General features: G+C 47.1%; 1 long non-coding RNA gene across 2 annotated transcripts in view; it reads left to right on the forward strand.

Moving 5' to 3' along the window:
- The first annotated feature begins 3,219 nt into the window (after positions 1-3,219).
- LOC110342709 overlaps positions 3,220-27,083 on the forward strand; it is a 43,692-nt gene continuing 19,828 nt past the window's right edge. Inside the window, exons 1-3 of one of the 2 annotated variants that reach the window (XR_005876903.1) lie at positions 3,220-3,325; positions 7,549-9,318; positions 9,477-9,607. This is a non-coding gene — a long non-coding RNA (uncharacterized LOC110342709). The remainder of the gene's footprint in view (positions 3,326-7,548; positions 9,319-9,476; positions 9,608-27,083) is intronic. The other variant, XR_005876945.1, reaches the window with a different exon arrangement.

Genomic DNA, 27,083 nt, shown 5'->3' on the forward strand with positions numbered 1-27,083 from the left:
AGCTTAGTTCAGCTAGGAAACTCCCACAACAACTTCTGCATGGAAACAGCAAAAAATTGCTGAAAGCATAATTCTACATTATGATGATGTTAGATAATGCCAATAGATGTTTATTAAATGTTGGTCAAGTGAGGTATTCCTGGGGGGGGCGCTTTTACTTCCTGTCACCGTAATAAAATACCCCAGCGAAAGCAAGTTTAAAGGAGAAAGGATTTAGTTGTCCTATAATTCTAGGTTCAGGTCCATCGTTTCAGGGAGGTCAAGGCATTGGAAACCTGAGGCAGCCAGTCACATCCACAGCCAAAGGCAGAGAGAGCATGCTTTACACACGTTCTTGCCAGTGTTCAACTCACTTTCCCCTTTTACAGCCCAGGACCCAAACCCAGGGTACAGCACCACACACTTTAAGGCTGGGCCTTCTCGTGTCAATTAACGGAATGAAGACCATCCGTCAGAGAATGCCCGCAGGCCGCCCTGAGTTACACAGTCCTCCTGAGACGAAGCTGATGATGAAAACCAAACATCACAGGGATCCCCATGAAACCCTGGTGCACGCCTTCACTACTTATTAAGGACGATGAGTATAGTTAGCTACGAATCAGCAGACTTAAGTAATGATTTTAGCAGAGCTACAAGAGATGGAGTTGGACCCCAAGCTCGGCAAAGGGAATGGCTAAAACCAGCCATGGCTTTGGGTTAAGACTTCACAGATGGAGGGGCATTTGAACTTGACTTTGAGAGTGGTTCAGAGGTGGCTGCTCTGTGTCCTGGTTGGTTTTACATTGACTTGACCCAAGCCAATGTCATCTTAGAGGAAGGGATCTCAATTGATAAATGCCTCTAAAAGACCCAGCTGTAACACATTCTCTCAATTAGTCATCAATGGGGTTGACCTGTGGTGGGTGGTGCTAGTCATCAATGGGGTTGACCTGTGGCGGGTGGTGCTATCCTGGGGCTGGTGGTCCTGGATTCTATAACAAGGTGGACTTGAGCAAGCCACGAGGAGCAGGCCATTGAGCAGCTCCCCTCCATGACCTCTGCATCAGCTCTTGCCTCCAGGTTCCTGCCCTGTTTGAGTTCCTGTCCCAACTTCCTTTGATGATGATAAACCTAATAAACTCTTTCTTCCCAACCTGCTTTTCGGTCATGGTTTTTTTCTTGAATCAATAGAAACACCAAGACACTGTTTGAAGAATCATAAAGTACAACCCTAAAATGAAAAAAAAAACAACTAATGGTCCACACAAGTCTTGTTGGGCATTCAGTTCTGTTCATTTGATTTTGTTTGCTAAATCTATGGCTGGGCTGAGCAGTTTAACTGTTCTTAAATTAATTCATTGTATGGTATTATTTCACAAGTAACAGTGATATTATTAAGGATAGAGATCATCTCCTTTTGTCTTATCACACTGCATTGCATCATATCAACATATTTGTATTTCCCCTGGAATTAATTAGTCTCACATACCAGCTCATGTCAAGTTGTCTGCAAATGCTTGATGGATGCAGATGTGTTCCTATTCAGATGGACATGGATGCAGGCGTGTGTTCTTGCTCAGATGAACATGGATGCAGGTGTGTTTCCCTGCTCAGATGAACACATTTTAACGTGGGAAAACTCAAAGTGTAAAAGGAAAGCCATAGTCAGGAAAACATTAGAATTCTAAGATTGCCAAATTGTTTGAAAAATATCCTTGATCTTGGCCAGGAGTTTTTAATCTAGCTTTTCAGTGGGTGAGTCCAGAAACTAAATAGAAAACAAAGCCCACATGGAATTTGTGTTTGATATCAACTGAAAATTGAGCCACTCAAGAAACAGCTTCCTTCTACCACAGGTGCACCCATGAAGATGTCTGACCTTGGGAGTTCTAAGAACGGGCACTGGTGGAGTTTGATCACCTGAGAGTCTGAATTGGCTCTAGGACTCCCCAGATCACGGGGCTCATTGTTTCCCATCCTTCAGATAGCATTAATGTCTCAGTGGGCTCTGAAACAGGATGCACTTGTGGAATGCTGAGCTGTCCACTGGACTTCTGAAGAGACGCATTCCCCAGAACTGGGATCCAAGTAGAGAAAACATCTTCTTTCTTACCTAACTTCTCGAAGCTCAGACTCTAGAATAACACTACTTTACAACTCCCAAGAACAATCGCCAGTGGTCACAACCTTCACTTGCTTGACCGTCGTCCTGTGTGGTACAGGGAGTCCACGCATGAGCATATTCCGTAGAACCAAAGCAGAATCTTTGTTTCTGGAGGGTTTTAGTGGGCATGGGGTCCTGGAGGACACTTTTCTTTGCTTGGAGAAACGTTGAACAAACCTTTATGCTTCTGAGGGCCTCCCGAGAACAGATTCCAGGGCAATAATACGAAACCTCATAAAGCATATGCCTTGGTAGACTAGGTTAACTTTTCAGGGACGTTACGGCAAGGCTGATCGATGATAGAGAGAAAGCCAAGTTTATAGCCTGCGCAAACTTTGCAAAGGTTGGAGGTGTGTGCTTATGAGAAAGTTCATCAGGGCAATCTATGGGGCCTTGGGCAGTAGATCAATATTTATCCCTGGCACACAAATGGACTTTGGGTGCCCATCCCACAATGAGTGATGCTCTCTCGCCCTGGACTCTTGGGGGAGGGCCTAGGCCCTGCCCTGGATGAAATGGCAGACTCTGGAGACCCCCCCCGCCATGGAGGGCCTCACCCTCCCTAGGGAATGGAGTGGGGATTGGGGGAGGGAGGATTGGGGGGGTTGGTGGGAGGGCGTGGGAGGAGGGGAGGTAGAGGGAGCTGGGATTGACATGTGAAGCAACCTTGTTTCTAATTTAAATTCAAAAAATAAAAAAAAAAGGACTAAAAAAAAAAAAAAAGAAAGTTCGGCAGGAAGCAGAAACCAAACAGCTGCGGGGCGCCCAAACGTGAACGCTGCTGGGACGCAAAAAATGCAGCTCTCCCCCCAACTCCTGCTTGGCTTCTGTGTGTGATCTGATAAAGCTCCCAGGACACTGTGGGGCGGGCTGGGGTGTGACAAGGGCTTCTGTAAAGCCAGGATGTCTTATGGGGATGTTCTTCTTCTGTGTGTGTGTGTGTGTGTTTCTCTTATTGGTTAATGAATAAAACACTGATTGGCCAGATGGAAGGGAAGTGACGTACCTGGGCGGAAACTTGCCACTAACTAACCATAGAGGTCTGGAGGTTTGTACAGACAGACAGGAAGTGGCGCAGCTCAGCAAAATCAGGATATAAACAGGAAATCGCTCTCTTCTCTGTGGAGACGCCGAGCAGTCGCCATGTAGCAGGCAAAGGAGTTGCATGTCCGACATTCTCTGGTAAGATGTGATCACGTGGAAATTCACGGATTAATAGAAATGGGTTAATAGTTAAGACGGAGCCAGCCAATAAGATGCCCTAGCCACCAGCCAACAGTCTTCTAATTTAATACAAGTCTCTGTGTGTTTATTTGGGGCTCCAGGTCGGCCGGACCCTGCAGGGCTAGAAACCTCATGTCTACAGGTGTCCTTACCAAGGAACAACAGGGAAGAGAAGCAGTTTCCTCCACCTGACTCAACATTTCACACTTGCGCTGCACATTGCTTGGGGTTTTATGCTGATGTCTTGATATCAGCATCCACTCTCCCAGCCCTGCTAACTCTATGGTTATTACTTTCATTGAGTCCTGGCCATTTGGTATCTGACAACTTTCATAGTACCAAGTAGCCCAGCGCCATCTCCCAAATCACCCCCCCTCGCCCCATCCCCCCTGGTTGCACTCTCTCGTAATATTCCCACATGACAACACTGGATGAAACGGATGGCCCTGGTCTACCTTCTTCTGTGTTTAGCCGTGTTCCCCCAAGAACCGCAGTGTTCCTTTTCAAGCATTCTTTATGTTCCGAGCAGCGTTTTGCACACAGTAGAACTTGAGGTTGAGACACTTTCAGGGCTCCCGATAGAAAGATCATCTTACCTCCTCATTCTAGCCAGGACAAGTGGTGTCCACGGGGCACTGTACCTAGGGCCACGGACTTGTCCACGGTCAGGGAAATTGCTCTGTCGCTTAGAGGAAAATCTCAACACACGAGGTTCAGGGCAGTTGGTGATCTTGACCAGGGCGTCAGGGCTACAATAGTTGTTGGGTAAGGTATGGGGAGGCTCACATCTCAGTCAGGGGGCGGAGGAAGGGGCGGCCTGTGTAGAGCAAGAGGATGTGGGACTCAGGGGGTCGGTGGACGGTAGTCTGAACTGTTGCAGTATGTGGTCTCGTCTGTGTTTACAGTTAGCTTTGCTGGTGGTTGACCCTGGAGTGATGGATGACTCCGAAAACAAAACCACCATGGATGCAAAGCATCAGATTTTCAGGGAGAGACAGGGAGAGAGAGGGTTCACCTTTAGCCTAAGCTCCTTGGTGTTCAGGCAAGGAATGAGCTCCTACTGGAGGGTTCTCGGCTAAGCCCCTCCTGACCTTGGAAGAGAGCAAAGCTTGCCTGACTTAGCGGAATCCCCCCCACATCTATTGTAATCACCGATAAAGGAGCCCCTCCACCTGTTTGTACAGAGAGGCCGTCGTGTTTTCAGAACAGACATTGCCGACCTGTGCCTTCAGCTTGGAAACGCCGAACGCTTGCTTGGTGCTCCGCTGTTTGTTATTTCCAGGAAAGACTCGCTTGGTGTCTACTGATGTCACGGCTAAATATATGCCCGTTGCTAAGGTCTCTTTGGCTTTTGTTCATGAAGATGGCGAGAATGGTCTTGATGGTAAAGAAAGAGCCTCATGCTGACGTTGCTTAGCAACCAGCAACTCATTCTTTTTTTTTTTTTTTTGCTTTTAATTTGTTGCTTTTAAAAAAATTCTATGTTATGCTAAATTAATCTGGGTCTGAGGCACCAGGCTCCTGCTTGTGTTTGTAAAGACATGGGAATAATTCCTTTGTCTCTCTCACTGGGACTGTCTGAGGCTGCCCTAAGACTCCACGGTCCTGGCTGGTGGATTAGCTTCTCCGGAATACCGACTGGGACAGGACCACAGTTTTCTTTCTTTGGGGTACAGATTTTGGGCCCCAACCCCTGGGTACACAACCTCTTTATCAGCCTGACAGCCAGCTGATTTTCATTCCAGAGTTCTTTTGGCTTAATATTTGGTTCTTTGTGTGTGGGAAAAGAAGACCCTGGGTGTGTTAGTCAAGGCAGTTTAGCTTCATAGGAACCTGTGAGTTATGAGAAAAATGCTTAGCCTTTTAGTTAGGATAAGTCAAGCTATGCTGAAGGGGTGGGCAGGTCCTGAAATGCCTGCATCTTCACACTACAGGGTTGGTGTCTTGCTTATTCGAAACCTGATGTGGGAAGCTTTCTGTAGAGTGGGGGAAGGAAGGAGGGAGAGGGAAGAAGAAGGAGAGGGAGGGGGATGGAGAGAAAGACAGAGAGAGAGAGAGAGAGAGAGAGAGAGAGAGAGAGAGAGAGAGAGAGAGAGAGAGAGGGATTCAGCTTCATTATCTTATCTGGGAATGAACATGTTGCATTAAACACTTTCAAAACAATTATTTTCAGTTGGAAATACAAGAAAACTCCAATCGGTTGTTTCCCCAGCTACTTCTTAAACAAATGATGTTCCAAAAAAATGATCAGTGTGTCATATATTTTATTTCTTATCAGGGAATATACCTATTTGATCCAAAATATTAAATCACTATAAAGTTATACCTAAATTGATACTTCCTTTCACAGATAAAGTAGCAACTTTAAATGGAGAAAAAAATAACAAGTATAAAAAAAAATCCAATTTCATTTGTTCCTCCCTCCTTATATATTTATTAAACATATATTCCCGAAAAATCTACAAATAGACATCTTTAATTCCATCCTTGTTCTTTGACAGGTAGGGATTTGTGGCAACTTGGCTGAGGACTGTGAGCATTTATTTTTTCCTAACAGCTGGTCAGTCTGTCTCGATAGTGGATAAGCCCATATTCTACACGTTGTTCAGTACCATGTGGTATTGACAGCCTTTTTTTGTTTGTTTTATGGACAGATGGAAACACATCCTAGCCTCCTCTTTCAGAAGGTGACTAAAGTGTATACTTAAACCAGATGATTTTCAGACAGTCTTTCGCCTTTGAGTTCATAGTGAAGTTGGCTGCGGTTTAGTGTATTGACTCCATTTAAACAAAAGTTCATGGAATGTGCTTGACCTCCTCTAGTTTCCTTCCCATTTCTTTGTGTTGCTACGAGCCAAAGGACATTTGACCAAAGCTGAGAACATTTGGCCTTCACTGATATTGGACTTTCTAGCTCTAACATTGTTATTTTCCAGAATAAACATAAGAAAAGTCCATAAAGTCTTACAGATTGTTCTCATTCTGCGATGTTCATTTCTCATGATTGGTTTCTCTGGGGTGTGTGTGTATGTGTGTTCATGTGTGTATGTGTACGCGTGTGTACGTGTATGTGTGTGTGTATGTGTGATGGGTGTGCATGTGCTTTGAGAGAGGGTCTTGTTATGTAGTCAAGGCTTGTCTTGAGTTTACTGTGTATCCTAGATTGGCTTTGAACTCATGGTGACCCTCCTGCCTCAGCCCCTTTTGTGCACAGATCATGGTTGTGTACAACCATGTCTCTCTGTATGGTGACTACAGTGTTGAAAATTACTCAGATTCTTTCCTATCTAGAGGTGGGTTCTGTGCACTGCAATCAATTTTGGAATCTGGACAATCTTTATCCATGTATCTATGTATCTATCCATCCATCCATCCATCCATCCATCCATCCATCCATCCATCGAGACAGGGTTTCTCTGTATTGCTTTGGAGCTTGTCCTGGAACTTGCTCTGTAGACCGGGCTGGCTTCGAACTCACAGAGGTCTGCCTGCCTCTGCCTCCCAAGTGCTGGGATTAAAGGTGTGCGCCACCACCGGCCTGGATAGTCGTATATCTCTTCCTCAGGAAGGCGTGGGAGAATCGTGCGTGACTTCTTGTTTCAGGCCATAAGGGCCATACCTCTTTGTCTTGCTCATTGGAACACTTTGTCTTAGGGTTCTGGGTTTCTAAGTAAGAAATGTGGTCACTCCAAGGCCACTGTGCTATGAGGGGTCATACCATGTATTGAGGCCACACACTGGCACTCTGGTGAGTATCCCAAGATTAGTCTAATCTGGTTCCTCTCAGCCCAGGTACTAGATATGTGGATATAGGATCTCCAAAATATTCTGTCCTGTGGAAAGTTCAGTCTTCCCAGGGAAGGAGATGGTGAGAGACACAGGCATTTCCCACCTCACCCTCTTTAAACTCTTGACCTACGACCCTGTGAGCCTAATGAGGGGTGGTAGCCAGGACAGTGGTAATCCCATCAGCCTTGGAATTGGGAGAATAATATACTTGCATGATGATTCTAAAAGGAATTTAAGTGTGTATTGTAATCCTTTTTGTATTATAAACCCTTTTCCTTTACCAGTGGAAAATTTAAACTTATTTAACAGCAAAAACCTACATGTTTTAGGCATTTTCTGCAATGGGCTACATTCACAATGATACAACTTTGTCCACTTATTTCTCAATTTAGCTGTCTCCATGGGATGAAGATTTTCTGCCTGTGTGCCAGAGCCCCACCTTTAGGAGTCACTTAAATATGCAGATTGGATGATTACAGGCAGGCGTTGTCACCGACATTGACAGGTGCTACAAGGCGTTAAGTGATTTTGGCGTTAACCCGAACGGCTAAGGATTTAAGCAAAGAGGTTTAAGAACAGTAACCAGTGACGGAGTGTTGTCAAGACGCAGTCTAAAAGCCAAGTCTACCCCACTGGAGATTTTGTAAGGACAGCTGTATGGGAACACCACTAAGCCCATTCGTTTATGCAATGCCCGTAACCGATAGGCGCCGTTTAGTGACCGTGCCAGACAGCAAATGAGCCGAAGGACCGGAAATAGACCGCCGATCGGGCGCTTTCCAGAAGAGCATTGCCAACCTGAGTCCGGTGACCTAACCACTTCACCAGGAGTCAGCACGGATGACAGCAGAAATGTTTGACCTTGAGGGAGCCTCATAGTCACCAGTCAAAAGGCTCAAGGAAGCACCATTGAGTGATTGAGTGCCAGACTTGGGGTTGAGGGAGGAATCTAAAGACGCACACTTGAACAAGGTCCTCGATGACGCCGATGTCCTCGTCTGGGATATCAGTAGGTCGTGAGCTGGGTATGGAGACACCAACCGAGGGAAGCCCAAGTTGCTGGGCTCTGTTTTCGCTGCAATGATAAACGACACACTTGTTGAGGGCATAGGTAACTGTTTATTGTAGAAATTACTCACAAGAGAAACCGGGCAACCCAGATGAGTCAAGTAGCCCTCCCCTCATCGAACCGGAAGCCGAAAAGAGGGCATGAGGCTCTGCCGCTTGGTCTTTTATTCCTTCCTCAGTACACGCCTCAGCCACGCCCAAAAGTGGGCCTGGCTAGTGACGTAGTTCCCCGCCCTGTCTCTAGTCATGCCCACAGTGGGTGTGGTTAGCCCTGCGGTTCCACCCTTTGGTTACCACCTCCGTATGCATCTCTAGATCACCGTGTGGCTGATGGCCGAGTCTTAAGTTCCCCCTACACTCCGCTCTGGTTTTCTAGCTGAGGGATGATGTTACAGACTAGGTTGCTCTGTTAGAGGGAGGACACTGGCCTCCGTACGCCTTGCCAACCGTGCCGCAAGACACGTTCCCTCAGCCTCCAAGGAGCTCAGTGGGGTCTCGAGCCGGTAAACTTCCACCCTGAGTGTCCTCCTTCGGGCCCAGAGGCCTTCTGAACCCTATCGTTATCTGTGGATTCTGATACAAAACTTGGAAGCATGGGATGCAAAGACCAACTCAGACACAGCTGTTCTGCTTAAGTCTCTCTTGTGGCTCAAACATTCCAGGCCCATGTCTTGTGAGAAACACCTCCATGCCCGTCACTGTCCACTGGGTACGGCAGTTCCGTCTCACCCTGTAGGCGAGGTGCTTGCTTCCTGCCTGATGAGCTAGATTCTACTCCTGTCACCCTCCCCAGCCGCTTGGGTCCTCACCGTGACAGGAGTAGATGGACAGCTGCTAAGTACGCAGACTTGAGGCTCCTCTGGTCTCCCAGCATCTGCTTGGTACTTCCTGATTTCTGGAGCCTGCGCAGGCTTTATTTTCTTCTGCTCTTCAACGCAGCGGACATACTCCCCAAAAGTGATGCGGCTTAGCCGGAGCGGCCGTTCCTCACCTCCTTCTGCAGAGAGGAAACGCAGACAGCTGTAAGAAAGACAAATCTCTCCAGCCTCGGGGATGGCGCCTGGCATGCTGCACCTTCACAGACGATTACACGGGTGAGCTACACGTGGCACGGCGTGGCGTCTGTCTGGTGGTGATCAAACACAGCTACTCGCTACCACTCACAGTGAAGAACTTCCTTCACTGTAGTGGATGTATGCATTCATATGTATACAGCCTTACACACAACTCACGCATATGCATGTCTTCTCAGAGTCAAGGCTGTGCTAAATCAGCTCCATGGTTATCCCGTGCCGTTTAGATGTGCTGACTACTTAGCAGCCCGAGCCAATTGAAGGAAACTTGCTTCACACTTACTCTTTGGAAGGCTGACTGAGGGCAGAGGTGGGTGAACACTCCTTCCCTTTCTCCTTCCTTCCTTCCTTCCTTTTTTCCTTCCTACCCTCCTTCCTTCCTCCCTCCCTCCTTTCTTCCTTTTTTCCTTTCTCCTTCCTTCCTTCCTTTTTTCCTTCCTACCCTCCTTCCTTCCTCCCTCCCTCCTTTCTTCCTTTTTTCCTTTCTCCTTCCTTCCTTCCTTTCTCCTCCCTTCCTCCCTCCCTTCCTCCTTCCTCCCTCCTTTCTTCCTTTTTCCTTCCTTTGCTGTCGTTGGTGTTGGTGCCTCCAAGTGATACCCGAGTGGGAAGACGTTGCTACATGCCCAGCATGAGTCATGCCTGGTAAAGTGGGCGCTGCGAATCCCAGAGGCGGCACAGCTGGGACACCTTTACGGTGGCAGAACAGAACGTCAAGGTTGGAAGGGAGCCTGTCTCCGGAGGAGGCTGGTTGGTCAGAGGCACACAGCGTACCTTGGTGCCCTGCGGAGTTCTCTGCTTTCGTTGCCTGTGTGGGTGTGAAAGGCCATTTCTAACATTTGTCTTTGTGGCTTCCCTTTGCGGCGGCTTGCACACCTGCCATTTGGAACCAATTACTCGCTGCGCGGTCTCAGCCGAATACAATTGGCATTGAACACTGGGTCGACAAGTACCACATGCTTTATTCATACCACACTGTGGAAGTTGGCGCGGTTGCAGAGGCTACAGAGGAAAGAAAACCGGCAGGGGTAAAATCTTGAGATAGCGGGAGGGACCGCTAATGACGGAGGTGCCCAAGCATACCTTTTCTGGGGAAAAACAGGGTTAGGACTGCCATATTAACTGCGTCTGGTGGCATCAGCGTGCCTGTCTCCCAGGTTAACAGCCACCCCTCAGTGGCTGGGTTGTATTTCCAAGGCTGTCTGGGCTACAGAGTAAGTTCGAAGGCTAGCCTGAGTGAACTAGTGACTCTCTCTCTCAAGAATGAAACGAAACCAGCGTGGGTGGGTAGGTTAAGGCTGATGCTCCGTGGCAGAGAAGCCGTGGCTCCACCTCCAGCCCAGCCAGATGGTGACAAGGCTTGGCTTTTAAAGGTGGTAGTTGTTTTTTAATATTTCTATGGTCTATTAGAATGGTTCCAATGTACTTAGCGAAACTTTGGATTAAAATCAAAGCTTGCCAAATAGGATGGAAACTAGAAATGAAGGTTCATCTTTTATGGGGACTGTGGACAGGGCCAGACAGGGCAGAAACAGCAGGTAGGAACGGAGGTGGAGAGGCTGTATTTGTTACTCCCCTTGCTGTGGAAGAGAATTACAGAGAAGCGGTTTAAGAAAGGTTTGTTCTGGCTTACAGTTCGAGGGAGCCTGTTCCCTCGCGGTGGGGAAGGCACGGAGGCAGGAGTGGGCGGACCGATCGCTCCGCACCAGCAATCAGGAAACTGAGGCGGCCAGGAAGTGCTTGTGTGCTCTAAAACCCTCTAGACATCCCAGTGTCCCTCCCTCCAGCAAGGCTCCACCCCTAAAGGGTCCACAGCCTTCTGAGACAGTGCCACCCACTGAGGCCTGAGTGTTCAGACACTTGAACCTGTGCGGGGGTGGGGGGCGTTTCACAGTCAACAGAGGAGGCAAGGAGACCTGGGACCTAGAGGAGAATTGGTGAAGCATGACAGCAGGGAGGAGAGGCCATGAGAAGCCATTTAGAGCGCGGCGTGTGGGGCTCTGCACAACTAAGGGGCCAGGGGAGAAGGGTCCCCGGGTAGCCAAGTGGTCTCTTGACACAGGCATGGCTGGGCCGCGCTCCGTCTGAGGTTGCCTGCAGCCCCTGAAGTGTTATGCTGGCTCTGCCCGAACTTCACGAGAGACCCTACACAAGCTCCCAAATGCTTAGTCAGAGAGGCACCTGCATCGAGTATTAGCTGACGGCTGCATCTGAGGCTGGCAGGCAGCATGAGAAGGAGGTCCAGAAGTTTCCAACCAGGACTTTTTCACCTACTCATCTGTAAGGGATCTTCAAGACAAGGATAGCCGTGGCGATACCAGTTTTCAGTTTGAGTATCTCCACAGCCTTTTTATTCAGTGGGGGGGATCTTACACAGACGCAAGTGGGTTTCAGCTAGAAATGTAGACTTCTACCTTTCCAATGCCGGGGTCTTGTGTAACAAAAAATTCCTCGGTGATATAATCAATCAATTGGAATCAAAACCTTGGCATGATTTTCTGAAGCTGAGATGCCAACTTATTTTGGAGCCCATGACTTTTTTGGGGTTTCAGTTTGCCTTTTGTCTGTACATTTTGGGATGGTTTCACATAAACATTAGATGAGGAAGCAAATGAGGATGTTTACAAATCAGCCTCTCTTGAGACATTTACTTTGGCCAGGCTGGCTAATTGTATGGGTTCTGATGTGAATCCCTCTGATTCTTGGCCCCAAAGCACTGATTTTTGTCACACATGATTTATTGGAGTGTTTGGACTCTTTAACATCTCCCACATTGGAAATTGCTGTGTTTGGCAATGCACTGCTTAAGTTTAAATTGGGAATTTGTTTCCATCAGCTTGATCAAGGCTAGGAGGAAGTCCTATAATTTGTCTCCTGAAAAAAATGACATAAACTATATTTCTCTGGAGATGGATCTCTCAACACAGCGTTTGCGGGGGATGGGCGGGTGGGGGGGTGGGGGGTCTACTTCATGCAAGGCGTTCTCCCAGGGCCGTTGGAGGACCAGAGATGCTGGCTATGTTTTTAAGGGAGTAAACTCAAGATCATGCCCATCAAACAATAACTGGAAACACACACACAAGGGAGGCGGGGTGTGTGGGAAGTCAGATGAGGCGGAGAGGCAGGAAGTGCTCAGGGACCGCAGGAGAGAAGAGAAAAATGCTGGCGGAGGTGGTCAGAGAGCGCCCTTCCACACTGGCGAGCTAGGAAGTGCGTTTGTAAGGCAGCCTTTCTGTGTCAGCAGCCTTATTGAGTTGGAACCCGTACCCGTTAGAAACACATCTTGGAAGTGTAAAATTCAAGATGTTTTGATACATGCACATACCTGTGAAATCATCACCAAGATCAGAGCACTAAGCCTTCCCGTGAAATCACCCAACAGGTCCTCCATCCTGTCTGTAATGTTCTCTTCCACACGTCTATTAGGCACTCCTGCCTGCAAGGAGTCACCTGTTTCTCCTTGGTCACTCTCCTTTGCTCTTCCTGGACATTTTTTCCTCTGGTGTCTTTCACTCAGGACATTTTTTTTTTTGTTGAAAAATTTTCAAGTTATTATTACCAGTATGTGGTGTTTTGAAATAAAATGCCCCCCTCCCCAATGAGTGGTGCTATTAGGAGGTATGTCTTTGTTGGGGCAGCTGTGGTCTTGTTGGAGGAAGTGTGTCACCCTGGAGGTGGGCTTTGAGGTCTCGTATGTGCTCAAGCTGTGCCCCGGTGAGACAGACCACTTCCTGTGGCCTGTGAGTCAGGGTGTAAGAACTCTCAGCTCCTTCTCCAGCACTGTGTCTGCCTGCCATGCTGTCTTGCTACCTGCTGTGACAAAAATGGACTAAACCTCTGAACTGCAAGCCAGCCAACCCCAATTAAACATTTTCCTTTATAATGGTTGTCATGGTGTCTCTTCACAGCAGTAGAAATGCCAGCTAAGGCACTGTATTAATAGCCCATTTTTAAAAAAAGTTCTCGAGTAGTAAACATTTATATGGATGTCTCACAACTGCCTGAGTGCTATACCAGTCGGTGGTCAAGTTGATGGTTTTCAGTTTGGAGCTGTTATAGATGGAGATTCAATAGTTATTCACAACAGTTTGTCGATAGACACATGCCTCTATTTTTAATTTTGTTTTTTTGGTTGATGAATAGTAGTGTAACAGCTGGGCCTTATGATTAATGTCTAAGGATCTACACAACTTACACTTGAGGTATTTTCACTGTTTTTAAATCTCCACCATGATGTATGAGAATTCTACACCCATACTTGGTAGGGGAAGACTCTCTCTCTCTCTCTCTCTCTCTCTCTCTCTCTCTCTCTCTCTCTCTGTCCCTCTCTCTCTCTGTCCGTCTGTCTGTCCATCTGTCCCTCCATCCCTCCCTCCCTCCCTCCTTCCCCACTTTCTCTCTCCCAGGTTTCTCTGTGTAGCCTTGGCTGTTCAGGAACTCACTCTGTAGACCAGGCTGTCCTCTAATTCAGAGATCTGCCTGCTTCTGCCTCCCAAGTGCTGGGAATAAAGATGTGCACCACCCCCACTGTCGGGCCAGACTTTTTTATTGTAGCCTTTCCAATAGGTGTGTAACCGATTTTCATATAGTTTTAATTTATATTTCTTTAAGGATTAATGATGTGGGACATTACTTGTTTCATTGAATTAATTATAATCTAAGCATGTACTTTAGAAAAATTATTTTATTTGTGTGGGTGTTTGCTTGCATGCATCAGCATACCATCTGCATGACTTGTACCCGTGGAGGCCAGAAGAGGGCATCAGGTCCTCTGGAACGAGAGTTACAGATGGTTGTGAGCTGCCAGGTGGGTGTACTGGGAATCGAACCTAGGTTCTCTGCAAGAGTAGCAAGTACTCTTAACCATTGAACTATCTCTCCAACCCCTCAAATATGTTTTTTTTATAAATGAAGTATGTAATCAAATATTTTGCTTATCTTTGATGATGCTCTGTGCTTTTTTTATTGTTGACTTTGGGATTTGCTCTGTGGAGACAGGGGTAAAGCTTTAGGACCTCATGTTTGCTAAGAAAGTACTTTATTACTGAGCTATATCTTATTTTGTTTTTTTGAGATAGGGTTTCATGTTCACAGGTTTCCCTTGAACTGTGCAGGTGAAGATAACCCCGAGCTCCTGATCTTCCTGCCTCTGCTCCCAAGTGCTGGACTTACTCTCTTGCATCTGATTTGGAGTTGAATTTTGAGATTTTGTGTATTTGGCACGTCCTGCCCCCTCATTATTTTGTTAGGTCGGTTCTGTGTCTTCTGTATTACATGCTGGGTTCACCACGGCTGCTCTCTGAGGGAGGGATGAAGAACGCATCGCATTTGCCGCTAGGGTCAGATTTCGGAGCATCTAGAATGCTAGGCTAGGAGGTTTCAAACTTGCTCAGGGCACTTGGGCTCCGTGTAAAGGATCTGAGCAGGGGAGTGACTGGGGGCACTCACTTAGGATGCACGTCTGGGGATAAAGCTGAGTGTGAGGATGCTTACTTAGCGCGTGTTCCGTCTCCACCAACACACCGGGGGCAAACAGCAACGAGTGGCCTCAAGTTGTGGCTGTGTGGCTACGTAGAAACTCAGTGTGAAGTTGCCTCCACTGGATTCTCTTCGTATCGATGTAAGGTCAAAACATCAAAAGCAACTACCACACTTCACGCGCCATCTGCCTAGAGCTGAAGTGAGAAAACACAAGTGAAATTCCATGGCAAATAGAGCGTACTTTATTATTATTATTATTATTTTGGATTAGAATAGCTTCAGCCTAAAGTACAAGAGACAAAATTCACTGATATCAAATGCATGTGAGAATTTGGGTCAGCAGGACCTCAGGTGTTGCATAGGAACATCTATGGGATGCTGTTTATCATCTGCTTATATTATTGATTGTGTGTGTGTGTGTGTGTTAGCATGTGCACGTGCACGTGTGTGTGCATGTGTAGGGTTTGATGGGTGGGTGTATGTGCCACAGTGTTCGTGTGGAAGTAAGAGGGCGGGTCTTGGGAGTTGGCTCCCGAAACGCTGTGGTTAGTTCCTGAGACGGTTCCTTCTGGTTCCTTACATTTGAGGGGAGTGCCCTTCCCCAAGATCAGCAACCTTCCGAAGTTCTTGTTGGGAAGAACCTAAGGTTAAAACTTTCCCTATGGCCCTTGATTCTTAGTGTCATGACTTTCAACCCTTTTCTCTTCCCAACCCGTGGAGATTGTCCATGGGGAGCTCGTGGAGTACAATCTTCTGTTTCTTGGTTGCTACGGCAGCAAGCTGTAAACACACTGGTGTGTGTGGTTTCTCACGCTCAGCGTCTGCTCTGAGTGCAACTTCGTGCCCTCTGCTCCACTGGTGCAAATAAGCAATTCTCGCTTCTCTCACCGCAATGTGCCTTACCACCAAGAAATGTGCTGTTCTCTTGATCTCAAGACCCAAGACTGCAGCATTGCCTGCTCCCCTTTCTACATGGTCCTACCTACTCTCTGCTTTTCAAATTTTCCATCTGTTTGGTAGTGTGAGTCTTTCTTCTGACTGATTTCACACACAAAAATGAAGTTTTCATAAAAAAATTATCCTTCTTCTGGCCTTCAAATGATCCTCCAGGAAGATGTCCTGACTTTAAAACGATAACCCCTTTCAAAGAGATATTTTTATTAATTTTGAAAATTCCATGCTGTACATTTTGATCCTATTCACCCTCCCAGTCCCGTAACTCCTTCCATGTCCATTCTGACTTTCTGCCTTCCCACCCTCCTGGTGCTTTCCCCTCTCTCTGTCTCTAATATGTTCTCTGGGTGTGGGGCCATCCACTAAAGTGCGGTTGACCTAACAGGGACCACATTCTTGAAGAAATGGACTCTCTCTCTCCCCAAAGCCATCAACTCCCCAAAGCCATCAACTATCCACATCTCCTCAGTTAGGGGGAGAGTCATGAGACCCTACGGCTTCTGCGCTAGACCATTGACTGGCTTGACGGTTGAACAGGGAGGATCTCGAGACCCTACATCTCTGTGCTAGACTGTTGGCTGGCTTATCTCCTGCAGGTAACCACAGCTACTGGGAACTCATGGTTGTGGTCAGTGGTCCCGTCCTGCTCGGAAGACACTGTTTTGTTCTAGTTCTCCCTGACCTCCGAGGCTCTTGCATTATTCAGACCGCTCTCCTGAGACAGTCCTAGACCCTCAGTAGGGGTTGGGCAGCGAAACAGATGTCCCATCTGCGGCTGAGCACTCCTGCACTCTCTAATCTCTGTACCTTGGACCAATTGTGAGTTTCTGTGTTAGCCGCTGTACACTGTGCAAAGAAACTTCTCTCACGAGATGTGGGAGCTGCGCTGACCTATGGCGGAGAGATACAAAATTAGAGGACATCTTGATACTATGTAGCCGGTGCAATAATAGCAGCAGGTTTTCCTGCGAGCAGGTTTTCCCACCGGCCCGCTAGGTCCTCATCTGTGAGTTCTTTCTTCATATTTACCAGGTATCTGTCCTCTCATGGAGCAAACCTTAAATCCATTCAGAAAGCAGTTGGCCACTCCTGTAACATTCAGGCTGCTATTGCACCCACTGGTATTGCTGGACCAGTAACTATTGGGGTTCACATCTGCAGAAGACTGTTGATGTCTTCTCCACCACGCAGTAGTCTGCATAGCACATTTCAGGACCACGAGAGCCAGTCAGCCCAGATGAAACCTTAAAACCATCACCCCTGAATTAGAAGTTCGTTACAGGAGTTGTGAAGCAGGAGGGCTATTTGTAATATTGTATTGCGATTTATTAAATGCCAGTTTTGATAACAAAGCCATTTTTTAAAGCAACATAATGACCGATATCTCAATCTTACTTAGAAGAAAAAGGACATCGCCGGGCGTTGGTGGCGCACGCCTTTAATCCCAGCACTTGGGAGGCAGAGGCAGGCGGATCTCTGTGAGTTCGAGACCAGCCTGGTCTATAGAGCGAGTTCCAGGACAGCCTCCAAAGCCACAGAGAAACCCTGTCTCGAAAAACCAAAAAAAAAAAAAAAAAAAAAAAAGAAGAAAAAGGACATCAAAATAACCATTATAGATGTATTTTTGAACAAAAGAAGAACTTACAGACTATAGCAAACTGTGCATGACGTGTCTCCTACGAGTTTTAAAAATGTCCTTAGCCATATTACTGAAAGGGGGTGGATGGAGATGGGAGGGGAAGGGGGGAGGAGCTGGGAGGAGTAGGGGGAGAGGAAACTGAATCAAAATATACTGTAGAAAAGTCTATTTTTTAGTAAAAGAAAAACTAAGCATTTACGTCCCTTATGGATTTAAATGTGCTAAATGTGTTATATAACAGGATGCTGATAATGTTTGGAAGGACTTACATTATACTGGCCTAAACTGAAGGCAATTTGGTGTGAATGGGCTCTGTTTTGCCTTGCTTAATCAACCTCTATAGACCTTACAAGTTTAAACCACGAATGTTAATTTCTACCACGAAGGCTAGCTGATTAACTGAGGCATTTGTGGTGACTTTTAACAATAGGAGAGATTTTTGCGAAGAACTCCCCCATTTGATTAAGCTAGAGTTATGGAGAAAATAAGAGTGAGTCATTTGGAACGTAGATATAACTGTGTGGGAGCAATGGTTTCTTAAGTTAAGGATATCTCATTAAAGTTTTCCTTTTTTGTGTGCTTAAAAAAGAGAGAAAACTACTACAGGAACTTTTCATCCTAACACGTTCTAGCTCTTACCTAGAATTTGGTATGTGAATTTTCTTTCTTTCTTTCTTTCCTTTTTTTTTTTAAAGAAGTTTCTCTTTTCTTCACCCTTCAAAGGAGACAAACCATCTTGCTAAAAAACAAGTGCGCCACATTTACATGTCATTAAAGCAACTCTGCAGCTGACATTCACGTTTATCTCACTTAAGATGTCCCTGCTTACTGTGAGGACAGACGCAAAGCGAATGAATGAACAGAGCAGTGCCCACCATCTCTGTCTTCACACGTTCACATAAAAATGTGCCTGGGTACCCTCTCATTCCCTCTCCTTCACTGGTCGTGTCAGATGAACTTCGTGACATAAGTTGATAAAGAAAGTGTAGTCTCAGGGCATGGAAGTGAAAAGGGACTACACACTCATGGGTGCTTTTTACACAACTTCAGGGGAGAAGACAGGAAAGTGTGCCTGGTGTGTGTGTGTGTGTGTCTGTAGGTGTGCATGTGTATGTGTGTGTGCACGTGTGCACACGTGTGTATGCATCTGAGGTGTGTATGTGTATGTGTGTATGTATGGGGATCTGTAGGCGTGTGCATATGTGTGTGTCTGAACTTGGTGTGTGTGGGGTCTGTAGGTTGCATGTGTGTGTTTGCACATGTGTGTGCCTGTAGGTGTGTGTGTACGCATCTTAGGTGTACACGTGTGTGTGTATGGGCATCTGTAGATGTGTGTGTGTGTGTGAACATCTGTAGGTATACATGCATGCGTATGTCTGTGTGTGTGTGTGGTATCTGTAGGTGTGCATGCGTGGTGTTTGTGTGTATGTGTGTGTGCGTGTGTGGTATCTGTAGGTGTGCGTGCATGCATGTGTGTGTGTGTATGTGTAAGCCAGAGTTTCCATTGGATGTCACTCCTGTTACTCACCTGTTTTGTGAGGTAGAGTTGCTCACCCAGACTTGGGACTCTCTAATTAGGGGAGACAGGATGGCCAGCGAGCCCCGAGGATCTACTTGTCTCTGCCTTCCATGTTCTCTCCAAGTACCTCCATTATTAGAATTCTTTCATTCTGATTTTTCCCTCGGCTAACAGTCACGAGAATGGAGCCGTCTTCTGAAAAGTTCCATGCAGAAGATAAGTGGGAATTGGCTTGTTTTGATGAACGATCAAAATGTCTCACTTAAGAACAGTTGATTTCTCCAGAGAATTTATTTTAGAACATCGCATCATAAAACAGTTATAAGGATAGAGTGTATGTGGTTTGTTCCTGGAACACTTTGTCCACTGTGGGAGTGATCTGTGAAAAGGCTTTATTTTTTCCTTCCTGCTTCTGTATCCCAACACTGATGTCCTCTTCCTCCCCCCCTCCCTCCCTGCCCCTTCCTCCCTCCCTCCCTCCCTTCCTCCCTCCCACCCTTCCTCCCTCCCTCCATTCCTCCTTCCCTCCCTCCCTCCCTCCCCCTCCCTCCCTCCCTCCCTCCCTCCCTCCCTCCCTCCCTCCCTCCCTCCCTCTCCTGCCTTTCAGCCACACTTTAAGCTGGTTCCATTGTTTTCCTGGTCATTTTTTGGCTTTGTTTGCACATATCAAGGACTCCAGCTTTGATTTACTTATTAAAGTTGTTGATCTTGGCTGGATATGGTAGCCTGTGCCTTTAATCCCAACATATAGGAGACAGAGGCAGGAGGATCTCTGTTGAGTTCCAGGACAACCTGGTCCACACAGTTACATACATGGAGAGAGAGACCCTGTCTCAATAGAAATGCTGAGTTAAATCAGTTTACATATTCAAACTCAAGTTTCCCTTATCTAGTGCAAAAAAAATTCTTAAGTCTTCATTTCAGCTTGGTTTTGACACATGCTGGAAACTTATAGTGAGGAAAATGAAGTAACGACATGTTTGGCTCATGTATTTCTTACTGTGTTTGAATATTGTGTGTGTGGAAATCTTAACTGCCAAGGTGATGATGCATTGTTATAAAAACATCTCATACATGCCAAGAGACTGGAAACTCTGCTTGACCCCCACAGCTGAGTTAATAACACGCCTTGAGATCAGGGAAGACTTAAGGCTGCTACCCTGCTGCATACCCAGCCTCTTCCTTTAATGCGCCTTTAAGAGAACAATGTCACACACACACACAAAAGAAAACAATGTCACAATCAACATTACTTTCACTGGATTTTCCATGTAAATACTTCTTTTTTTTTCTTTTTACAACCTAAGCTAATGTATAGTTGTAATCTTGTTATATACTCCTCCTTCATGCCCCTGGTTCAGACAGCAATGCCCGTGTGTTTATGTGGGTCATTTGTGTGTATGATAGTCATTTGCTGAAAGCAACAAATACGTTGGAAAGAAACCTTAAAAAGTAGATACCTGCCATAAACACTGGAAACAGACCATGGGTATTGCTTGGCCACATTTATTTCTTATCTCGGTCAGTTGGAGTTAATAAAGTTTTGTCTCTTGCAAAGCTCTGCTAGAGATTTCTGTATAGTATCCACCTCCCTCCCCATGTTCTGTTCTGTTTAATACAGAGCAAAACCCTTTGTGAGGGACACATATAGGGACAGGCTTATTCACATGACAACATTCAGGTGAGAACATGTCAGACTCTTGAAACAGATAGTAGGACATGATGGGAGACACAGGGAGAGAGAAGTAGAGGGTCCACATCTGTGGTTGCTCTTGGGAAGATTATTCCAAGGAATAACATTCTAATTTCTTTTCCTTAATGTGACAGTGATGCATTTTGGGGAGCCCGAGGTTGTCACTCAAGTGTTTAAGCCAATGCATAGTGGCAGTAGCCTGCATTGTTTTGGAGGGGGCAGGGTCTATGGAACCTTAATGACCAATAACTTGAAGGGAAGCAACCTAAACCCAGAGCTGGGCTTTTGTGTCCTTAACCATCAGAAAATTCAAACGAAGACTGCTTTGAGGTTTCATATTACTCGAGTCAGAATAGCTAGGACCATGAACACAAATGACAACAAAGGCTGGCGTGGATATGGGGAGGGGGAGCTTATTCACCGTTGGTGAGGGTGTAAATGGAGCAGCCACCACGGAAATCAGTGTTCCCATTGGTTTCTCAATTCCCCCCATTGATTTCTCAATTAGTTTTGAGAAATCACAAAAAGCCAAAGACGCATGTTGATCATAGAATGCTGCTCTACCACTCCTGGCGTATACCCAAAGGATCCCGCGTCTTACTACAGGGACACTTTCTCATCAGCATTAACTGATGCTCTCTACTCACAATAGGCAGAGACAGAGACTGTCTGAAGGCCCACAAAGTAGGGAACAGACAATGAAGACGTGGCCCGTGCACACAACGGGATTTATCCAGCTGTAGAGAAGAGGGAAGCTGTGAAGCCTGCAGACAAATGGAAGGAGCTGGAGACAACAGGACTGTGGTCATCCGCACCCGGAAAGACAAACAAGACACGCTTGTATGTTGTGCGTGGACCCTAGTTTTGAACATTTAGGTATTTGTGTTTAAATGAGAGGACCTGTGGAAGTCAGGAAAGTAAAGAGAGGCCATGGGGTGGGGGTGGGGCACTTAAGGGTAGGGGGTAGTATAATACAGGTTGTATGAAGGGAAAAGGGCATCTCTGGGCAGAGAGGGTTAAGTACAGCGGGGGACTGGAGGGCAGGGTAGATGGGAAACAGGGAGGAATGACTAATCCTAAAAGCTTGTGAAAGAACTGTATGGAAATCTACTACTGTAGAAGCAGCCTGAAATATATACATAATGTATACATACATACACACACACATACAAGTATCTATAAAACATGTAAGTGGAGGTACCCAATACAGGGTGGATAATGTCTTCTTAGATCTCATAGGCCGTCTTGCTTTTTCAAATGTGACGATGCAGAAGGGGCTATTTTCACGGGGGTCCAGATCGTGTCTCTGTTCACAAATGGGATTGACTTCCTCTGCAGGATCATAGCAATTGTCTATTCCTCTCAAACTGCCGCCGTTCGCATTGGGAGAGTGTGTTCTTGTGCAACCATTGGTCTCGGAGCTGTGCAGTAGAGTGTCGGCTTAGGCGTGTAGTCCCTGTAAATATGTATGAGGGTTGCTATTCCCAGTCCGCCTGTACAGAGAAGTTAGCATCTTCAGGAGGGTCAGCCCCCCGAAGTAGCTCTCTAAACTCGGGGATTTATGCTGAACCTCTCAAGACGGTCTATCTTGAGTCAACGATATTTTCCGAGCGGTATTGTGCAGTCTATAGTTCCTGGGGTTCTCTGTGGTCTTATGGGCTTGATTGTTTTATTCTAGGCCCTTGAGTGTTGTATTCATTCATGTGAGACAATGCAGAGGCCAACAGGGGTGGTGGCCATCCATTAGCAATTGCCCATCAGTGCAGTCTTGGACTAGCGTTTTGGCATGTCTGAGAGCCCCACGGAAAGCTAGTTGGTGGGGCGGATAAAGGAGCCGGACAAGAAGTTCCTCAATACCTAAGAACTCCCGGGACGTGCGACTCATTTGCATTAGTATAGTATTTTGGTATGTACCACAGACTTGGAAGGTACTAGAATGACTAACTGAAGACTCCAGTTTATCATTTACCTTCTTTAACCTCCAAGAAAGGTCAGCTCCATGGTCCTCCTCCCAAGCTCGTGTGTGACTGGAGAGGCCAGGGCGAGCGGCTCTTCCCGGCTGGTCAGCCTTCCTCCTCTTCACCCCTCACACCCCTCCTCGCTAAATTTAGTGACCTTTCTTCTTTAGTGAAAAGGAACTGTAAAAATCGCTCTCATCCCTGGACATAAGTTATGCTTTGAACCAAGAAGTGTTCATCACACGTAAATGTGATGTTTTTCAAGGATTTAAATGTGATCGCCAAGGCTACTTCATCATAGTTTAATTCTGTTTCACTCGGTGCTAACTTAAGACAGAAGCCCATAGAGCAGAGCAGAGGGGAAGCCTGGAAAAAGAGATACCATGCTTCTATCTGTTGCTGTTGCTTTCCTCTCCGCTCAATGCCCAGATTCCTGGCATTTGATCAGCACCGCCAAGGAATGGACCACACACACCATCTCTTACCATGCTGCCCGTCACGATGACTTCGCTAACTCCTTTACAACCGAGCCAGCGCAGTCCGCACGCTCAGCAGATCCACTCAAACACACCGGTGGGATACAGGGCATCGAGGAGGCGAGGGGCTGGTGGACGGCGGCCTCAGGGTTCGTCTGACACCTCAGCACCAGTCGCACGCTCTTCACTCGGTCCCTGGTCATGAGTACTTCTGGTTATGTTTCCTCTGATGCTTCATGGGCTGCAACACCGGAACTTCTGAGGAGTTTCAGGAGTCAGCGAGGATGTTTTGACAGGCATGGGAAGCGAGCGCGCGCGCGCGTGTGTGTGTGTGTGTGTGTGTGTGTGTGTGTGTGTGTGTGCAGGCTTAGCTGTGCTGCTGAGTCTGCTTCCTACCGTGCTCTGTGGGTAGATGAAGAAGGACTTGATGCAAACAGATGCTTTCCTTCAAGGGTGGAGGGCGAGGAGATTATCGTCATAGGGTTGAATCAACCGAAGAGAAGACACCCAAGGGTCCTTGCAGGCTCCTTGAATCACCAAGTACAGAATGAGGTTAGCAACACCTTTCATTTCGTCTCCCGTGGTATTTTCAGCATGGGAAGCAGAAAGGAAAGAGGTAAAAACAAAACAAAACAGAACAAAAGGAATCTTCCCCGGCCCATGATGAGAGAGAAAGCACAGGCAGCTTGTCACAAGTGGGGTTATCCTACATCCTCGTTTCCAGTGTCCTCATCACTCACCGGGCCTGATTAGCCACTAGAGAACTCTAGCCTTTGAACTTGGTGCAAGATTAAGTTTTCATTAGGTGTAGAAGTTCCAGAAGCTCTCTTTATTTCCTCCTTGGGAGTACGTTGTCGTGGGATTTAGCTCTCTTTGTTTCCTCCTTGGGCGCACGTTGTCATGGGATGGGATTGGGAAGTAGATGTTTTTTTTTAAGAATTTTATTTCTTTTTATTTACTTATCTAGACGTGTAGGCTGCAGCGTGTGTTTGGAGGTCAGAGGGCAACTGCTGGAATTGGTTCTCTCTTTCCCCCACATAGGACATGTGTGTGTGTGTGTGTGTGTGTGTGTGTGTGTGTGTGTGTAACTTAGGTCATCAGGTTTGGCAGAAGGCCACTTACTCCACTGAGCCGCATGGATGGGCCTTCTAATAGCTGCTTGAGATGGGCACATCTACCAGAAACAGGAGAAACCTTCAGAAACAGCGGAGGGGTAAGGAAGAAGGGTGGGACAGGAGCTCAGGAGACCTCAACAACCCTATCACGGGCAGGCCGTGTCCCCCTGCTGTGGTTAAATGTGAGGTGGCCCAGGTAGGCTAACGTGTTCCCACACCCACCGGGGCCCCAGCTGGCAGGGCTATCTGGGAGGCTGTAGAATCTTCAGGAAGTAGCTCCTGGGGCCACTTCCTGTCCACGCTCTTCCCCAACACAAGCGAGCGGCCCCCTCCTACTCAACTGCGGTGACTCCCCCCACCCACAGAGGCCTGTCGCCCCTCAAACCACAAGCCCAAGCACACACCTCCCGGCTTAAGCGGCTCCTTATCAGGGATTTGGTCACAGTGGTGATGAAGGAAATGAATCCCCCCTCTTTGGAACCCTGATCCACCGGTACTATGTCAGTTTTGAAATTCTGTTTTCGAGGGGGTCATCTTAGGGTGGATATTAAGATGGTTTTTTCATCTGTGCGAGGAGGGGTGGGAAGACGCGAAGACAGACGCACGTGGGGGGGTGCAGGCACTCATTTTGCACGTCAGCTTTGCCAAGAAACACATTTTGTCCTTTGTCCTTGGCTGCTTTGAGCCAGAGACTTCACACACGGCTACACAAGATGAACGATCAATCGGGACTGTGGAAAACAGGAAACATGGTAGCGTGGGGATAAGGCCCCTGAGCAACCATGCTCCTCATGAACACTGTGTTTGCTCCCTGAGCCTCCAGGAACTGCCCCACCACCACCACGAGGCACAGGGGATCCGTGCAGCCACCACTCTGCAAATCCACACGAAGCCTGTTCAGCCACCAGGATCTCAGGCTCAGTGCAGGGAGGCAGAAGAGCACGGGAGAGGCTTTAAGTGCTGCTCACGAGGATGGAGTATGATTCAGTGCCAGTAATGAGAACTGAAGAGAGAAAGTTAATGTCGCCAGCTAAGTACAGCAGCATCCTGTCACACAGAGCAGACTGTAGATACAGCAGCACCCTGTCACACGGAGCAGACTGTAGATTAGAGCAGCAGTACCCTGTCACACAGAGCAGACTGTAGATTAGAGCAGCACCTGTCACACGGAGCAGACTGTAAACACAGCAGCACCCTGTCACATGGAGCAGACTGTAGATTACAGCAGCATCCTGTCACACGGAGCAGACTGTAAACACAGCAGCACCCTGTCACATGGAGCAGACTGTAGATACAGCAGCACCCTGTCACACAGAGCAGACTGTAGATTACAGCAGCACCCTGTCACACAGAGCAGACTGTAGATACAGCAGCACCCTGTCACACAGAGCAGACTGTGGATACAGCAGCATCCTGTCACACAGAGCAGACTGTAGATACAGCAGCACCCGTCACACGGAGCAGACTGTGGATACAGCAGCTCCCTGTCACACAGAGCAGACTGTGAATACAGCAGCACCCTGTCACACAGAGCAGACTGTAGATACAGCAGCACCCTGTCACATGGAGCAGACTGTAGATTACAGCAGCATCCTGTCACACGGAGCAGACTGTAAACACAGCAGCACCCTGTCACACGGAGCAGACTGTAGATTACAGCAGCACCCTGTCACACAGAGCAGACTGTAGATACAGCAGCACCCTGTCACACAGAGCAGACTGTGGATACAGCAGCATCCTGTCACACAGAGCAGACTGTAGATACAGCAGCACCCTGTCACACGGAGCAGACTGTGGATACAGCAGCACCTGTCACACAGAGCAGACTGTAGATTACAGCAGCTCCCTGTCACACAGAGCAGACTGTAGATACAGCAGCACCCTGTCACACGGAGCAGACTGTAGATTACAGCAGCTCCCTGTCACACAGAGCAGACTGTGAATACAGCAGCACCCTGTCACACAGAGCAGACTGTAGATACAGCATCACCCTGTCACACGGAGCAGACTGTGAATACAGCAGCACCCTGTCACATGGAACAGATTGTACAGTATCTCTGATAGTCCTGTATAAGTTTTATTCTGTGAGCGTTGGCATGTCCTAGTGGCCTGTCACAACTGGGAACCCATGAAGGGAAAGACAGTGCTAAATGTTATAAATAGGCATAACCACACAGTCTGTGTCTGACATAAGCGTATGTATAATACACTCTGCTAGGGACCACAGAAAAATGATAGAAAAGGAACCCTTGCCACTGGAGGGCCTTCCTTAGATAATTTATTCGACTTCTGTGTCTAGGTTTCCTGGACTGACCTTAACGAATTGTTACATAAAACACTTAGCAGAATTCCTGTCACTGCATTCCAAATTTAACTTATTTCTCATTATGTATAGAAAATGTTAGGAAGCTTCCTAGGATGGTAATTTGATATTTTGCAATTTATAAAAGGCATTTTCTATGACATCGGATCTTTATAACCTGTCATTTTGTTTGTACAAGCAGAGACCTATTTGTAGTTATTGTCTTAAAAGGAGGACAAAGCGTTGCGTCCTATTCTGTTTCCTGCTGGTACAACAAAATGCCCAGGACTTGGTATTTTATGAAGAATAAAAGGCATAGTTTTGAAGACTGGAAGTCTGAGAGCAAGTGGCTAAATCCAACAAGGTCTCATGTTATGTTGCAACCTCAAAGAAAAAGGTAGGTGTGTGTGTGTGTGTGGGGAGGCAAGTACTGTAAGTGTTACAGCTCTGCAGGGTAAAGGGTGTCCTGGAACTGTGTTACAGCTCTGCGGGGAAAGGGTGTCCTGGAACTGTGTTACAGCTCTGCAGGGGAAAGGGTGTCCTGGAAGCCAGGCCATACCTACAGCTCTGTTCTGGTGGGGGATGGCTTCCCGACAGGATGTAGCCGATCCGCTCCTGTTCCAGCAAAAGCTGTTACTGCACTGCCCAGCTT

The sequence above is a fragment of the Mesocricetus auratus genome, unplaced genomic scaffold (assembly GCF_017639785.1).
Source record: "Mesocricetus auratus isolate SY011 unplaced genomic scaffold, BCM_Maur_2.0 Super-Scaffold_2245, whole genome shotgun sequence".
NCBI lineage: Eukaryota > Metazoa > Chordata > Mammalia > Rodentia > Cricetidae > Mesocricetus > Mesocricetus auratus.